The sequence below is a fragment of the Oryctolagus cuniculus genome, chromosome 19 (genome assembly GCF_964237555.1).
Source record: "Oryctolagus cuniculus chromosome 19, mOryCun1.1, whole genome shotgun sequence".
Classification (NCBI taxonomy): domain Eukaryota; kingdom Metazoa; phylum Chordata; class Mammalia; order Lagomorpha; family Leporidae; genus Oryctolagus; species Oryctolagus cuniculus.
The window spans coordinates 8658393-8669925 of NC_091450.1; the positions used below are offsets into that span (position 1 = coordinate 8658393).

General features: G+C 42.5%; 1 protein-coding gene across 2 annotated transcripts in view; it reads right to left on the reverse strand.

The window, feature by feature from the left end:
- Positions 1-10334, reverse strand: part of LOC103346830 (transport and Golgi organization protein 1 homolog) — a 129610-nt gene extending 119276 nt beyond the window's left edge. For both annotated transcript variants that reach the window (XM_070064931.1, XM_070064930.1), the window contains exons 1-3: positions 10185-10334; positions 8671-8761; positions 7401-7534 (exon numbers count right to left, since the gene is read on the reverse strand). The gene's annotated coding sequence lies outside the window, so the exon portion shown is untranslated. The remainder of the gene's footprint in view (positions 1-7400; positions 7535-8670; positions 8762-10184) is intronic.
- Positions 10335-11533: the final 1199 nt, after the last annotated feature.

Below are 11533 nucleotides of genomic sequence, written 5' to 3' on the forward strand. Positions count from 1 at the left end.
GAAAAAGAATGTGAAATAGCAAAGCTCATCAAATAAGAATTAGCAGTACTGTATATATTAAATAATTGAATTTATTATTAAATATTTCCCACAAAGAGACTCCCAGGCCAAATAGAGCTCGTGGATTCTACAGGATATCTTAAAAAAAAATACTAGTTCTTGACAAACCTACCAGAAAAGTTTCCAGCTCATTTTATGAGGTCAGCATTCACTTGATATCAATATTTGACAGAGTCAGTACAAGAAAAAGAAAAAGAAAAAAGATATCTCTGATATCTCTCACAAATATGAACATAAATTCTTTATCAATATTAGTAGATGAAATCCATCCGTGCATTGAAAAGATAATCTCAGTAATATGGGATTTGTTCCAAGAAAGAAAACTTGATTCAACATTTAAAAATTGATTTTTGTGGCTGGCACCGTGGCTCAACAGTCTAATCCTCCACCTAGTGGCGCCGGCACACCAGGTTCTAGTCCCGGTCGGGGTGCCGGATTCTGTCCCAGTTGCCCCTCTTCCAGGCCAGCTCTCTGCTATGGCCAGGGAGTGCAGTGGAGGATGGCCCAAGTACTTGGGCCCTGCACCCCATGGGAGACCAGGAGAAGCACCTGGCTCCTGCCTTCAGATAGGCGCGGTGCACTGGCCATGGCGCGCCAGCTGCGGCGGCCATTGGAGGGTGAACCAACGGCAAAGGAAGACCTTTCTCTCTGTCTCTCTCTCTCACTGTCCACTGTCTGTCAAAAAATCGATTTTTGTGAACCACCTTATCAGCAGATGTAAAAAATGATTATCTCAAAAGATACAGGCAAAAGCTCGACAAAATTTAATACATGGACATTATAAAAACATTCACTAAACTAGGAATGGAAGGAAATGTTTGCAGTTTGATAAAGGTGATCTAGAGAAGCCTGTTTATATTCACTTACTAGTGGAAGATCAAACTCTTCACTAACAACTCAGAAAAAGCAATGATGTTCATTTTCACTGTTGCTACTCATCATTCTACTGAAAAATTTAGTCAGTGAAATAATGGTAGAAAAACAAACTCTCAAAGAAAAAACAACAATAAATATTAATAAGTCAGTTGATTCAGCTTTCAGGATAAAAGATCAGTATAAATATCCAGTGTATATCCAAATATTGGCAATAACAATTGAAAAGTGATAGAAAATATAACATTGATGATAGCACTGATAAAATTAGTTGTGAAAACAAAGAAAATATTTGAAATAATCATATGTATCAACTTACAAAACATTGATGAAAGTAATTAAAGTATACTCAGATAGACAAATACTGGTCCTGTGCTTATGGGCTGAAAATCTACATTGCTAAAGAAGTAATTTTCTCAATAAATATCTATATTCAGTCCAATCACAATCAAAACAACAGCAGATTTTTAAAAAAATTTTTGTTTATTCAAAAAGCAGAGATACAGAGAGAAGGAGAGACAGAGAGAGAGAGACAGAAAGAGAGAAAGTCTTCCATCTGCTGGTTCACTCCCAAAATGGTGCAATGACCGGGGCTTGGCAAGGCCTAAGCCAGGAATTTCTTCAGGGTCTCCCATGCAGATTCTGGGGCCCTAGAAATTGAGCTGTCTTCTACTGCTTTCCCAGATTCCTTAGCAGTGAGCCAGATAGGAAGTGGTGCCCATGTGGGATGCTAACATTTTAGGCTGAGGCTTAACCCAATATGCCAAAGCTCTGGCCCCAACAGCAGAGTTTTTAAAGATATTGATAAGCTGATGTAAAGTTGTGTATCATTATATAGAGAATCTACATTAGCCAAGCATCTTTTAATAAATTTTAAAACTAAAATAATCAAGTTAGTATGGAACTGCCAAAAATAGTGTGGGGAGCAACTCGGACTAGACTGTTACTCGAATTAAGACTTATTCTATGCATCTGCTCTCCCACAATATGGCGCTGGGAGAGGAGGAAACAGCTTCTACACAGCTGCCTCCAGTTCAACCAATAAACTGTAGGACCTGCTCCTGATTGGAGGAGAGCAGCATGCTCAGCGTGTGGGTAGCAGAGCACGGATTGGTGGAAGAGGACTATAAAGGAGGAGAGAGACAACATGCACCAGGAACACCTGAGGAACATCTGAGCAGCCCCCAAGAGAGCCGGCTGGTGGTGTGCCGCTCCCCTGTGGAAGTGGGGAAAGTGGCAGGGGGAACCGCCCTTCCACGGAGGTGGAAGGGTCGGTAGCCAACCCGGGAAAAACCAGCAGCAAACGCGGGAAGGGCCGAGCAGACCAAAGAACAGCGCAGGGTCCTGTGTCATTCCTCCACGAAGAGGGGGAGCGACATAATGGTGCCGTGACTCGGATATGAAGCCTCGGCAGGGTCCTGTGTCGTTCCTCCGTGAAGAGGGGGAGCGACATAATGGTGCCGTGACTCGGATAGGAAACCTAGGCAGGGTTTAGTGTCATTCCTCCACGAAGAGGGGGAGCGACAAATAGACATGCGGATTAATAAAACTACTTTAATAGAAACTACTTAATAGACTTCAGATGTAGACTCACAATACATATTCAGCTAATTTTTACAAAGTTAAAAGTACCAATTCTTCAAAAGGAATGAAGTCTTATCAACAAATCGTGCTAGTTCAATTAAAATAAACATAAAAGTAACTTCACCTCATATCTTGACTGTATATAATATCCAATATTAAATGGATGACAGACCTAAATGTAAAACCAAATGCTATAAAGTTTCCTTCGGAAGTAATAAGAAAGAAAAATAATTTTACAATTGAGTTAGAGGATAGTTTATTTTTAAATATGACAGAAAAACCATGAACAATCAAAGAATAATGAAACACACACTAATGAATGAAATTGTCAAAATTCAATGCTTTTGTTTATCTTGAAACATGATGAAGAGAGGTGTGTCATAGAATTACAGAAAACGTAATTCCCAATTACACTTTTGGTAATGATCTTTTATGTGCAATAAATGGAAAACATTTATAACAGAGATCATCCAATTAAAAATTAGATAACTCGTGTGAATAGGTAACTCATCAAAGAAGTGAAGATTTACAACTAAGAATATAAATAATTGTTGAACATCTTAATTAAAATCACAATATGGGGGCCAGTTGTGGCATAGCAGGTGTAGCCACCACCTGCAGTGCCAGCATCCCATATGGCTGCTCCATTTCCAATCCAGCTCTCTGCTGTGGCCTGAGAAAGCAGTGGAAGGTGGCCCGAGTCCTTGGGACCCTGTGCCCTTTAGCCTTATGTTTAAGACCCCCGTGACTTACATTGTAGTGCCCAGGTTCAATTTCCAACTCCAGCTCCTGATTCCAACTTCCTGATAATACGGACCGGCAAGTCAAAGGCAATGGTTCAAGTGACCTGATTCAGGCCACTGATGAGGGAAAACTGGACAGAGTTCTCAACTCCCAGCGTGTGGCTAGGCCAGTCTTAGCCATTGCCAGAATTTTGGGAGTAAACCAGTGAATTTTCTGCTGTCTGTCCCTGTTTTTTATTCTCTCTCTTTATCTTTCACTCAAATTAATTTAAAAAAAATAATAATCATGCTGGTGCCATGACTCACTAGGCTAATCCTCCGCCTGCAGCACCGGAACACTTTGTTCTAGTCCCAGTCAGGGCTCCGGATTCTGTCCCGGTTGCCCCTCTTCCAGACCAGCTCTGCTGTGGTCCGGGAGTGCAGTGGAGGATGGCCCAAGTGCCTGGTCCCTGCACCTGCATGGGAGACCAGGAAAAAAGCACCTGACTCCTGGCTTCAGATCAGCGTGGTACGCCAGCTGCAGCGCACTGACCACAGCGGCCATTGGAGGGTGAACCAATGGAAAAGGAAGACCTTTCCCTGTCTCTCTCTCTCACTGTCCACTCTGCCTGTCAAATAAATAAATAAATAAAAATTAAAAATAATAATCAAGTTCACAAATGTGACTGTAAGCCTTCTATACCTGCTGTTTGTTATACATCATAACCATCTAACTTTTGGTTTGAGTATAAATGGTGAACTTGCATAAATTGAAGTCATTAACTTACGTATGAAGAATTGGAAAATAATTGTCTCTTCCTAGTTTTAAGGCATATAGCATAAATAGCTCCAAGAAACACTGTTCCATTTTCTTGTTTACTTTAATTTCAAAATTAATGTCATAGTCAAAAGCTATTAAACAAAATAATGTAAAGTAAAAATGAAATCCTCCCCCGGATTCCTTCACAATAACCTTCCTGGAGTGGGCATTTGTCCTCATGGATTGAAATGCCAGTTTATGTGCCAGAGTTCCATATCTGCCAGTCAGGATTTGATAGCTGATTCCAGCCATTTACCAAAGCAGAACCCTGGTAGCACCAGGTAAAAGCTTAAGTAGCTGGGTTCCTTTCATCTGTGTGGAAGACCTGGCTTTAGTTTTTGCCTCTGGCTTTGGTCCTGGCTCATCCAGACCTTTGCCAGCACTGGGAGTAAACTAGATAATGGGAGCTCTCTCTCGGCTCCCCCCTCCCCCCATCTGTCTCTTTGCCCTTCAATTAAATTAAATTAAACAAGAATTCTCCAACCTTAAAAGTATCCATTTAAGAGACATGTAAACTGTGATTGTGGACAACTGACTTGGTGTGTGCTGTCCACAGGCACAAAGTAAGTTGCATGTTTTAGGCATATTCTTTCAAGTTACCTGTATTCAATGTCATGTGCTTAGATGAATCTGGTAAAGTTGTTAAACACACCTCCACATGACAAGCTTGAAGGGCTAGAGAGTGGACTGGCAGAAGGGGAAATTCATGTTTCTGATCACTCAGGGTCCACATAGATGATCAGGCTCTCCAGGGCTAGGCTTCCCTATGTACATCTTTCAAAAAAAAAAAAAAAACAGACTTTGTGTGAGACAGGCTCACTGTGCCTTGGTTTCCAGTGTCTGAGCCTTTTGGCACAGAAATCTCATGCACACAAGTTGCATAAAGCAGGTGTAGTACTCATGGATAAACAGCAAGGGACAACAGATGCCTAGGGCAGAGAGCAAGCCCGGCCAGTGAGGTTCAGGACAGCTGTCTAGTAATGACAGGACCTCCACTGTGTATTTCCCACTTGAGAGCTCCAGAACCCCAGGGCCACGTGAGTATACACTTGAAGTGTTGAAGGACAACCTGTTTGTAAGGGAACTGGGACAGAAGCAGGCAGCTATGGTCCCAGTTTCCTCCCCCATCTCCTTTTTTCTCAGCAAAATTAATGGTTATTCTTGAAAGCTGAAGTGAGAAATGAAGAACTGGTGTCAACCCAAGGCCATCTGGAGACCTGTCTAGCACACTGCATGTGGGAGCTTGCTTTATTTCACATATTCCATGAGCCAGTGCACAGTTAAACATAAAAATAACAGCTCTCAGACTTCGCCACAATTAAGGTATAGGAGTCAGGATTTCTTTTTTGGAAAATCCAAGTAAAAAATGTGAAATATGTGAGTAAGCAGCTCTAAATACAAAGTTGAATCTGATATGTTTGAAAAAGATAATTACTGACATGCACACTGAAATACTAAGGAAAAGAAAACATTTTGGTTTTCAAGGATTCAGAAGGTGATTTTTCCTTATAAAGAGAGATTTTGTTCCAGCTGTAAGCAATCATCCAAACTTTTATCTTAAGCAGTTTGAAACTGATAACAATATTGTTCCAAAACAATTATTATCTAAAGATAATTAAATAGGCTGGCGCTGTGGCTCACTAGGCTAACCCTCTGCCTGCAGCACAGGCACCCTGGGTTCTAGTCCCGGTTGGGGTGCCGGATTCTGTCCTGATTGCTCCTCTTCCAGTCCAGCTCTCTGCTGTGGCAGTGGAGGATGGCCCAAGTGCTTGGGCTCTGCATTCTCACAGGAGACCAGGAGGAAGCACCTGGCTCCTGGCTTCGGATCGGTGCAGTGCGCCAGCAGTAGTAGCCAGTTGGGGGGTGAACCAATGGAAAAGGAAGACCTTTCTCTCTGTCTCTCTGTCTCTCTCTCTCTCTCTCACTATATAACTCTGCCTGTCAAAAAAAAGATAATCAAATAAAAAGCACTTGACTCTAAAATATTGACAATTTCTATGATGACTTTATAAAGAAGCTATGTAGGAACTTCCTATATCTAGATATTTAGTCTGCTACTAAATTATATTGAAAAAGCCTTTATCAGGAGTAATTATTTCTGTTTGTAGGTCATTGATATATTTTCCTTATTTATACATTGATTTTCACCTCACTCTGAATAATTGCAGCAAAATTATCGCAAGTAATATTTCACCTAATGTCAAAGAAATTAATTTATTCTTTTCCATATTCACATCTATGGAGTTGTTCTATTTTCCAATTGTCATTTTTCAACCATGGCCTCTCTCATTGACCCAGAAAAAGCCCCCTTCCATGTCATAGATTGTCTGGTAGTTGAAGCTGTGTTACAGGCATCTTCTTGGTTGTGGGACAGATTCAAATGCTCACTTTGCTTACCTTGCCTTTTTTGCTTATCACTAAACCCAATCTTTTCCTAACTATCCACACAATCACTTCTCCCTCTCCAGTTATTTATAATGTAAGTTGTGGTGAGAGGTATTATGTTCAAAGTACCAAGGGAACAGTGCCTAGAATTCCAACATAAGCAATTAGTTCATGTCATTTCTGAAACTTATTGTAAGATCCTAGTGTCCCAAGTTCATATTTAGCATTCATGAGTAAGAAAAACTCAGGTTCATGCCATTAACTTATATCATTTCTGTTTCATTCCATTCTCTCTCTTCCTTACAGAATGATGGTAGCAGTAGTAGGTATCAGGTGCTAACCCACTGTATCTGATATTATCTTATGCATGTTATGTTTTGATTATATTTTATTTTCCTGTTAGAGGTGGAATTCTGTTTCTCCTTTTTTAAAGATTTATTTATTTTGAAAATTGGAATTAGAGAGAGATAGATTTCATCTACTGATTCACTCCCCAGATGGTCATAATGGACAGGTCTGGACCAGGCCAAAGCCAGGAGCATGAACTTCATCTAGGCCTCCCACTTGGGTGGCAAGGGCCCAAATACTTGGGCCATTTTCTACTGATATCCAGGCCATTAATAGGAGCTAGATCAGAAGTGGTATAGCTGGGACACAAACTAGCACTTATATGGGATGCCACAGGTGGTAGATTTACCCACTGCCCAACAAAACTAGCCTGGATTTGGTTCTTCAATCATAAATTATAAATTTGGAATTTGGGTTCATAAAACCACCCCCACAGACTTGGACAATGCCAGACTCATTTCTCATCAGCCCAAATAAGAAAATAACACAGATTTATAATATGGAAATTGGGAATGGAATGAACAGAATTGGCATTTGTCTTCGTGCATTTTCTGTTACTAACAACACAATACAACAGACTGGGCAAAGTACACAGGAAAAAGACTTACCCTGGCTTGTGACGGTGGTCCAGGTTTAGAGGCCACATCTGGTGATGGCTTTCTTGCTGGTCGAGACATCGTCTTGCAGGTGGAGGGCACCAGTCACTATGGAGCTTCTGTCGCTGGTCTGTTCTCAAGATAATCTGTTAACCCAAAATTCACATGCATAGGTTAACCCAGTCATGAGAAGGTCCCACCTTGGTCCCACTTCTTAATATCTCATAATGGGGGTTAAATTTCAACAAGTTTCAGAGGAGGCAGATACATTTAGACAACAGCAGCAATCTAGAACTGTTTCAAACATCATCTGACCATGTGCTCATCTTATAAAATTTTGTAGAACTCATTACTGAGACATTTTGTAAGCTTCACATGTCATGTTTTAGGTCCAACATACTTTTTAGTTTATTTTTGTTCATTACACATAATACTTTTATTAAGCCATGGAGCTAAAATTATAACATGTCATTTGTATAGGAATTATTTTGAAAATATAATGAGACTATAAAAAATCTGGAAATAATATTTGCTGGAATAACCTTAATCTATTTCTCTGCAGTATGAAGAATTTAAATCAGGTACATGAAAGAAGTGGTAAAATGGAATTGGATGCTGTCTATATATTTTATGAATTATTTTCTCATTTTTAAAAATCAAACATGTAAAAGTACCCCATGTTGTACTTGAGTTCACTCTACATAAGACTTTATGCCTCCCTGTAGATTTATTGTAAGAATTGGCACTGAGAACTAGAGGAAATGGTGAAATAGGCAAATCTAAGAAAAATAATACTTTTTTGTTTATAATTAAATCACTAGGGATGAGATTAGCTAACAGCATGAAAATTTTCCAGAAGGAGCTTGCCTAAAATGGACTTGGAAATATTCAAGGTGCCTCCTTTGATGTTATTATGAAGTAGTCAAATTAAAATTAGCCAGTATTTACAAAAGAATTAGTTTGTCAGATATATTATTAAATAATACTCCCATTACAAAGCATGATTTTGTGATGACAAATGTAATTGTCTCCCAGCTATTGAAACTCAAGGGAGAACGGTGGATTTCTAGACCAGTGAGATCTCTTAAATAGAGGGAACTAAATGATCATCAGAAAAACAGACAACCAAGAGGGTCTCAGGATAAAACAATAAATTATATATAGTAAAAGTTTATGATATCAGCATATTCTTTGTCTAGGAAATTGGATCAAATGCTCATAGAGCTAGGATTGAATTTTGAAATTATCTAGAGTGATAGTGCTATTAAGTTGTGGTAACTACCTGAAATTCCAGCCAGTGACTTCTCAGAAGTTTCAGCTGAGCAGTTCAACCCACAGCCAAAGTCAGGAACATGGGACCACTGGAAATATTCCTGGTTGGACACAGAATGAACCCTATGATAATGATTGGGGTTGCTAGAAACAACATCTGAGGTTTGTTAATACATCTGTTTTTTTTAAGAAAGCACGGACAGCACCTATTCCATCTGCAACTGAAGAATTAACCAGAGCAAAATTTACTTTGTGTGTATATTCCTCTGAGGAAATTCATAGACCAATTTGTGATCTGTTGTTTTGGGAACTGCTCCACATTAGGAGTGCCTCCTTACTTTATTCAAGAATTATTTTATTTATAATCAAAAAGAAAATTCTAGACACCAAGAAGAGAAATCTAGAACAAGGTTCGTTCATATTCAGTGTGTTATTGTTAAAATAAATACACACAGTACAATTATCTAGTATCTGCCTAAAGGTTGAAAATAATAAGAGTATGGGGCAGATATAGTGATATAGCAAATTAACCGAGTGCTTGGGATGCTTGCATCCCATGTTGGACTACCTGGGATCAAGCTCCACCTCTGCTTCTAATCCAGCTTCCCACTAATGAATCCTAGGAGTCTAGGGCTAATGGCCCAGGTGCTTTGACTTCTGCTGTCCACACAGAGCACCCATGTGGATTTTCTGAGATCCTGACTGTACTTTGGCCCAATTCTGGCTATTGTGGGACTTTGGAGAGTGAATCATTGAATCGAAGTTTCTCTTTCTCCCTCTCTCCTTCTCTCTCTGATTTTTTTTTCTGTCTTCTCACATTTTCTGTCACTCTGCCTTTCAAGAGTGTGAAAAAACAAACATGTAAAAAAACACCAGCAAGTGTCCAGTTGGTCTTGAACCTCAGCTGGCATTCCTTATTGAGGTAGTGATTTATGAAAAGACAAGCATCTGCAATTTCCAAGAAAACTGCTGATCTTTCCTATTAATAAATTCCTGGATACTAATGAATAACTGTTCTAGGACCTGAGAAGGCAAGATTATGAAATGAAGAGCACATTTAAACATTCACCTGTCTCAATCCCAGTCACTTTTCCTTTTTCTGACAGATTTATAGTTTTCAGTTTATTTGTTTATTTGAAAGACAAAGAAACAAAGACAGATAAAGAAATCTTGCGTGCATGGTTTCCTTAGGAATTCCTGCCACAGCCAGAATTGGGCCAGTCTGAAGCCAATGCCTTGGACAGCAGAGGGAGGCAGCCCAAGGACTTAGGCCCCTGAACCCACAATGGAGTATTGGAAGTCCCTGGCTTCTGCTTCGGCCTGGCCCAGCCCCGGCCTTTGTAGCCACCTGTGGGGTGAACCCCCAGATGGACGATCACTCAGAGAGAGGAAGAGTGCTCAAGATGCCCGAGCACTGCTTCTCTGCCCAAACGGATTCGATGGCTAGCCTGAGCCAGGCAGAAGCCAGGAAGCAGGAGCTCCAGTCAAGATTCCCACGACAGAAGGGGGAAGGGTCCAGAGTACCTGGGCTAACAGTGGCTGCGTCCCTGAGTCACAGCCTGGAGAGGCGGGACTGGAAGTGGCCCTGCGGCATTGGACGCTGGATGAGGCAACGCGCATATGCGTCCAGCAGCGCCATGGCGGCCGCCCATGAGGAGTGCGCCTGCGCCAGCGCTGTGACCCGGAAGTGCAACCGCACGGGCGGCCTCTTCTGCCCCGCGGTGCTCAGGTGGGAGTCCGCGCCGCGTTCTCACCTGCCCAGAGCCTGCGCAAGCCCTGAGGAGCTGTCCTCCATGCTGCTGTCCGACGCTGCAGGCCAAGCCTGGGGGAGACCCAGCGCCCCCAGGGTCAGGCCGGGATCAGGAGAGGCTGCAGCGGGAGGTGGTTTTGTTTCCTTGGGCTTGTGGAAATTTCTGGGCGCGGTCCTCTTCTTTGGCCCCTGTGGAAGTCTACACCTCAGGACTCAACTTCTGTCCCTAAGGAGCAGAAACGTTCTCTCTGCTGGGTGTTTAGTGCAGTGGCGATCCTGTCACAAGGTAGGCGGGGCCCCGGGTGCACAAAGCGGGGATGGGGTGTGTGTGTGAGGGGGCGCGGGGACAGGAGGAGGAGAGAGGGGGCCAAGGGGGAGAACGAAAAGGGTGCAGGAAGGTGGGGAGGCGAGGAAGGGAGGAAAAGAAACGCGCGTGGGGGAGAGGAAAGGGAGGGGAGAGTGACAGGAGTCCAGGTGGGCGGCGGGGTGTGGGGGGGCGGACGGGAGGTTGGGAGAGGAACTTTTCCCGCAGCCCCGGTTCCGTTTTGGGGTTTTCGGTCCCTGGCCGGAAGTACCCTTGGCAGCGTCAGTGAGAAGAGGCCGTGACGGCCTCTTATCCGGGTTGTTCGGAAGGGTAAGGTGTGTGCAGGAACACAGGGGCATGGGGCGTTTGAATTAATTCGCACGCAGTCTGGTGAATTTTCACAGACTGCACACACGGAGGAGAAAGCAGAAACGTGAGACAAACCCCAAGAATCGCTCTGTGCTCTGTTCCAGCCTGCCCAGGCTTCTGACACTGAATAGTACTAGTTCTTTTTGTTTGTTTCTTTCTTTCTCTGTTAAATTTGGTTTGAAAGGCAGAGTTATACATGAGGCGGTGCGGGAGAGATCTTCAATATACGAGTTCACTCCCCAGGTGGCTACAATGGCCAGAGCTGGGCCAGGCCAAAGCAGAAGCCAGGGACTTTATCCAGTACTCCAGTGTGAGTTCAGGGCCCCAAGCCCTTGGGCCGCTTCCTCTGCTTTCCCTGGCATGTTAGCAGACAGCTGGATCATAAGTGGAACAAAGGGGAAGGGGGGGCGGAGCAGATGAAGCCACCACCTCCAGTACCATCATCCCATA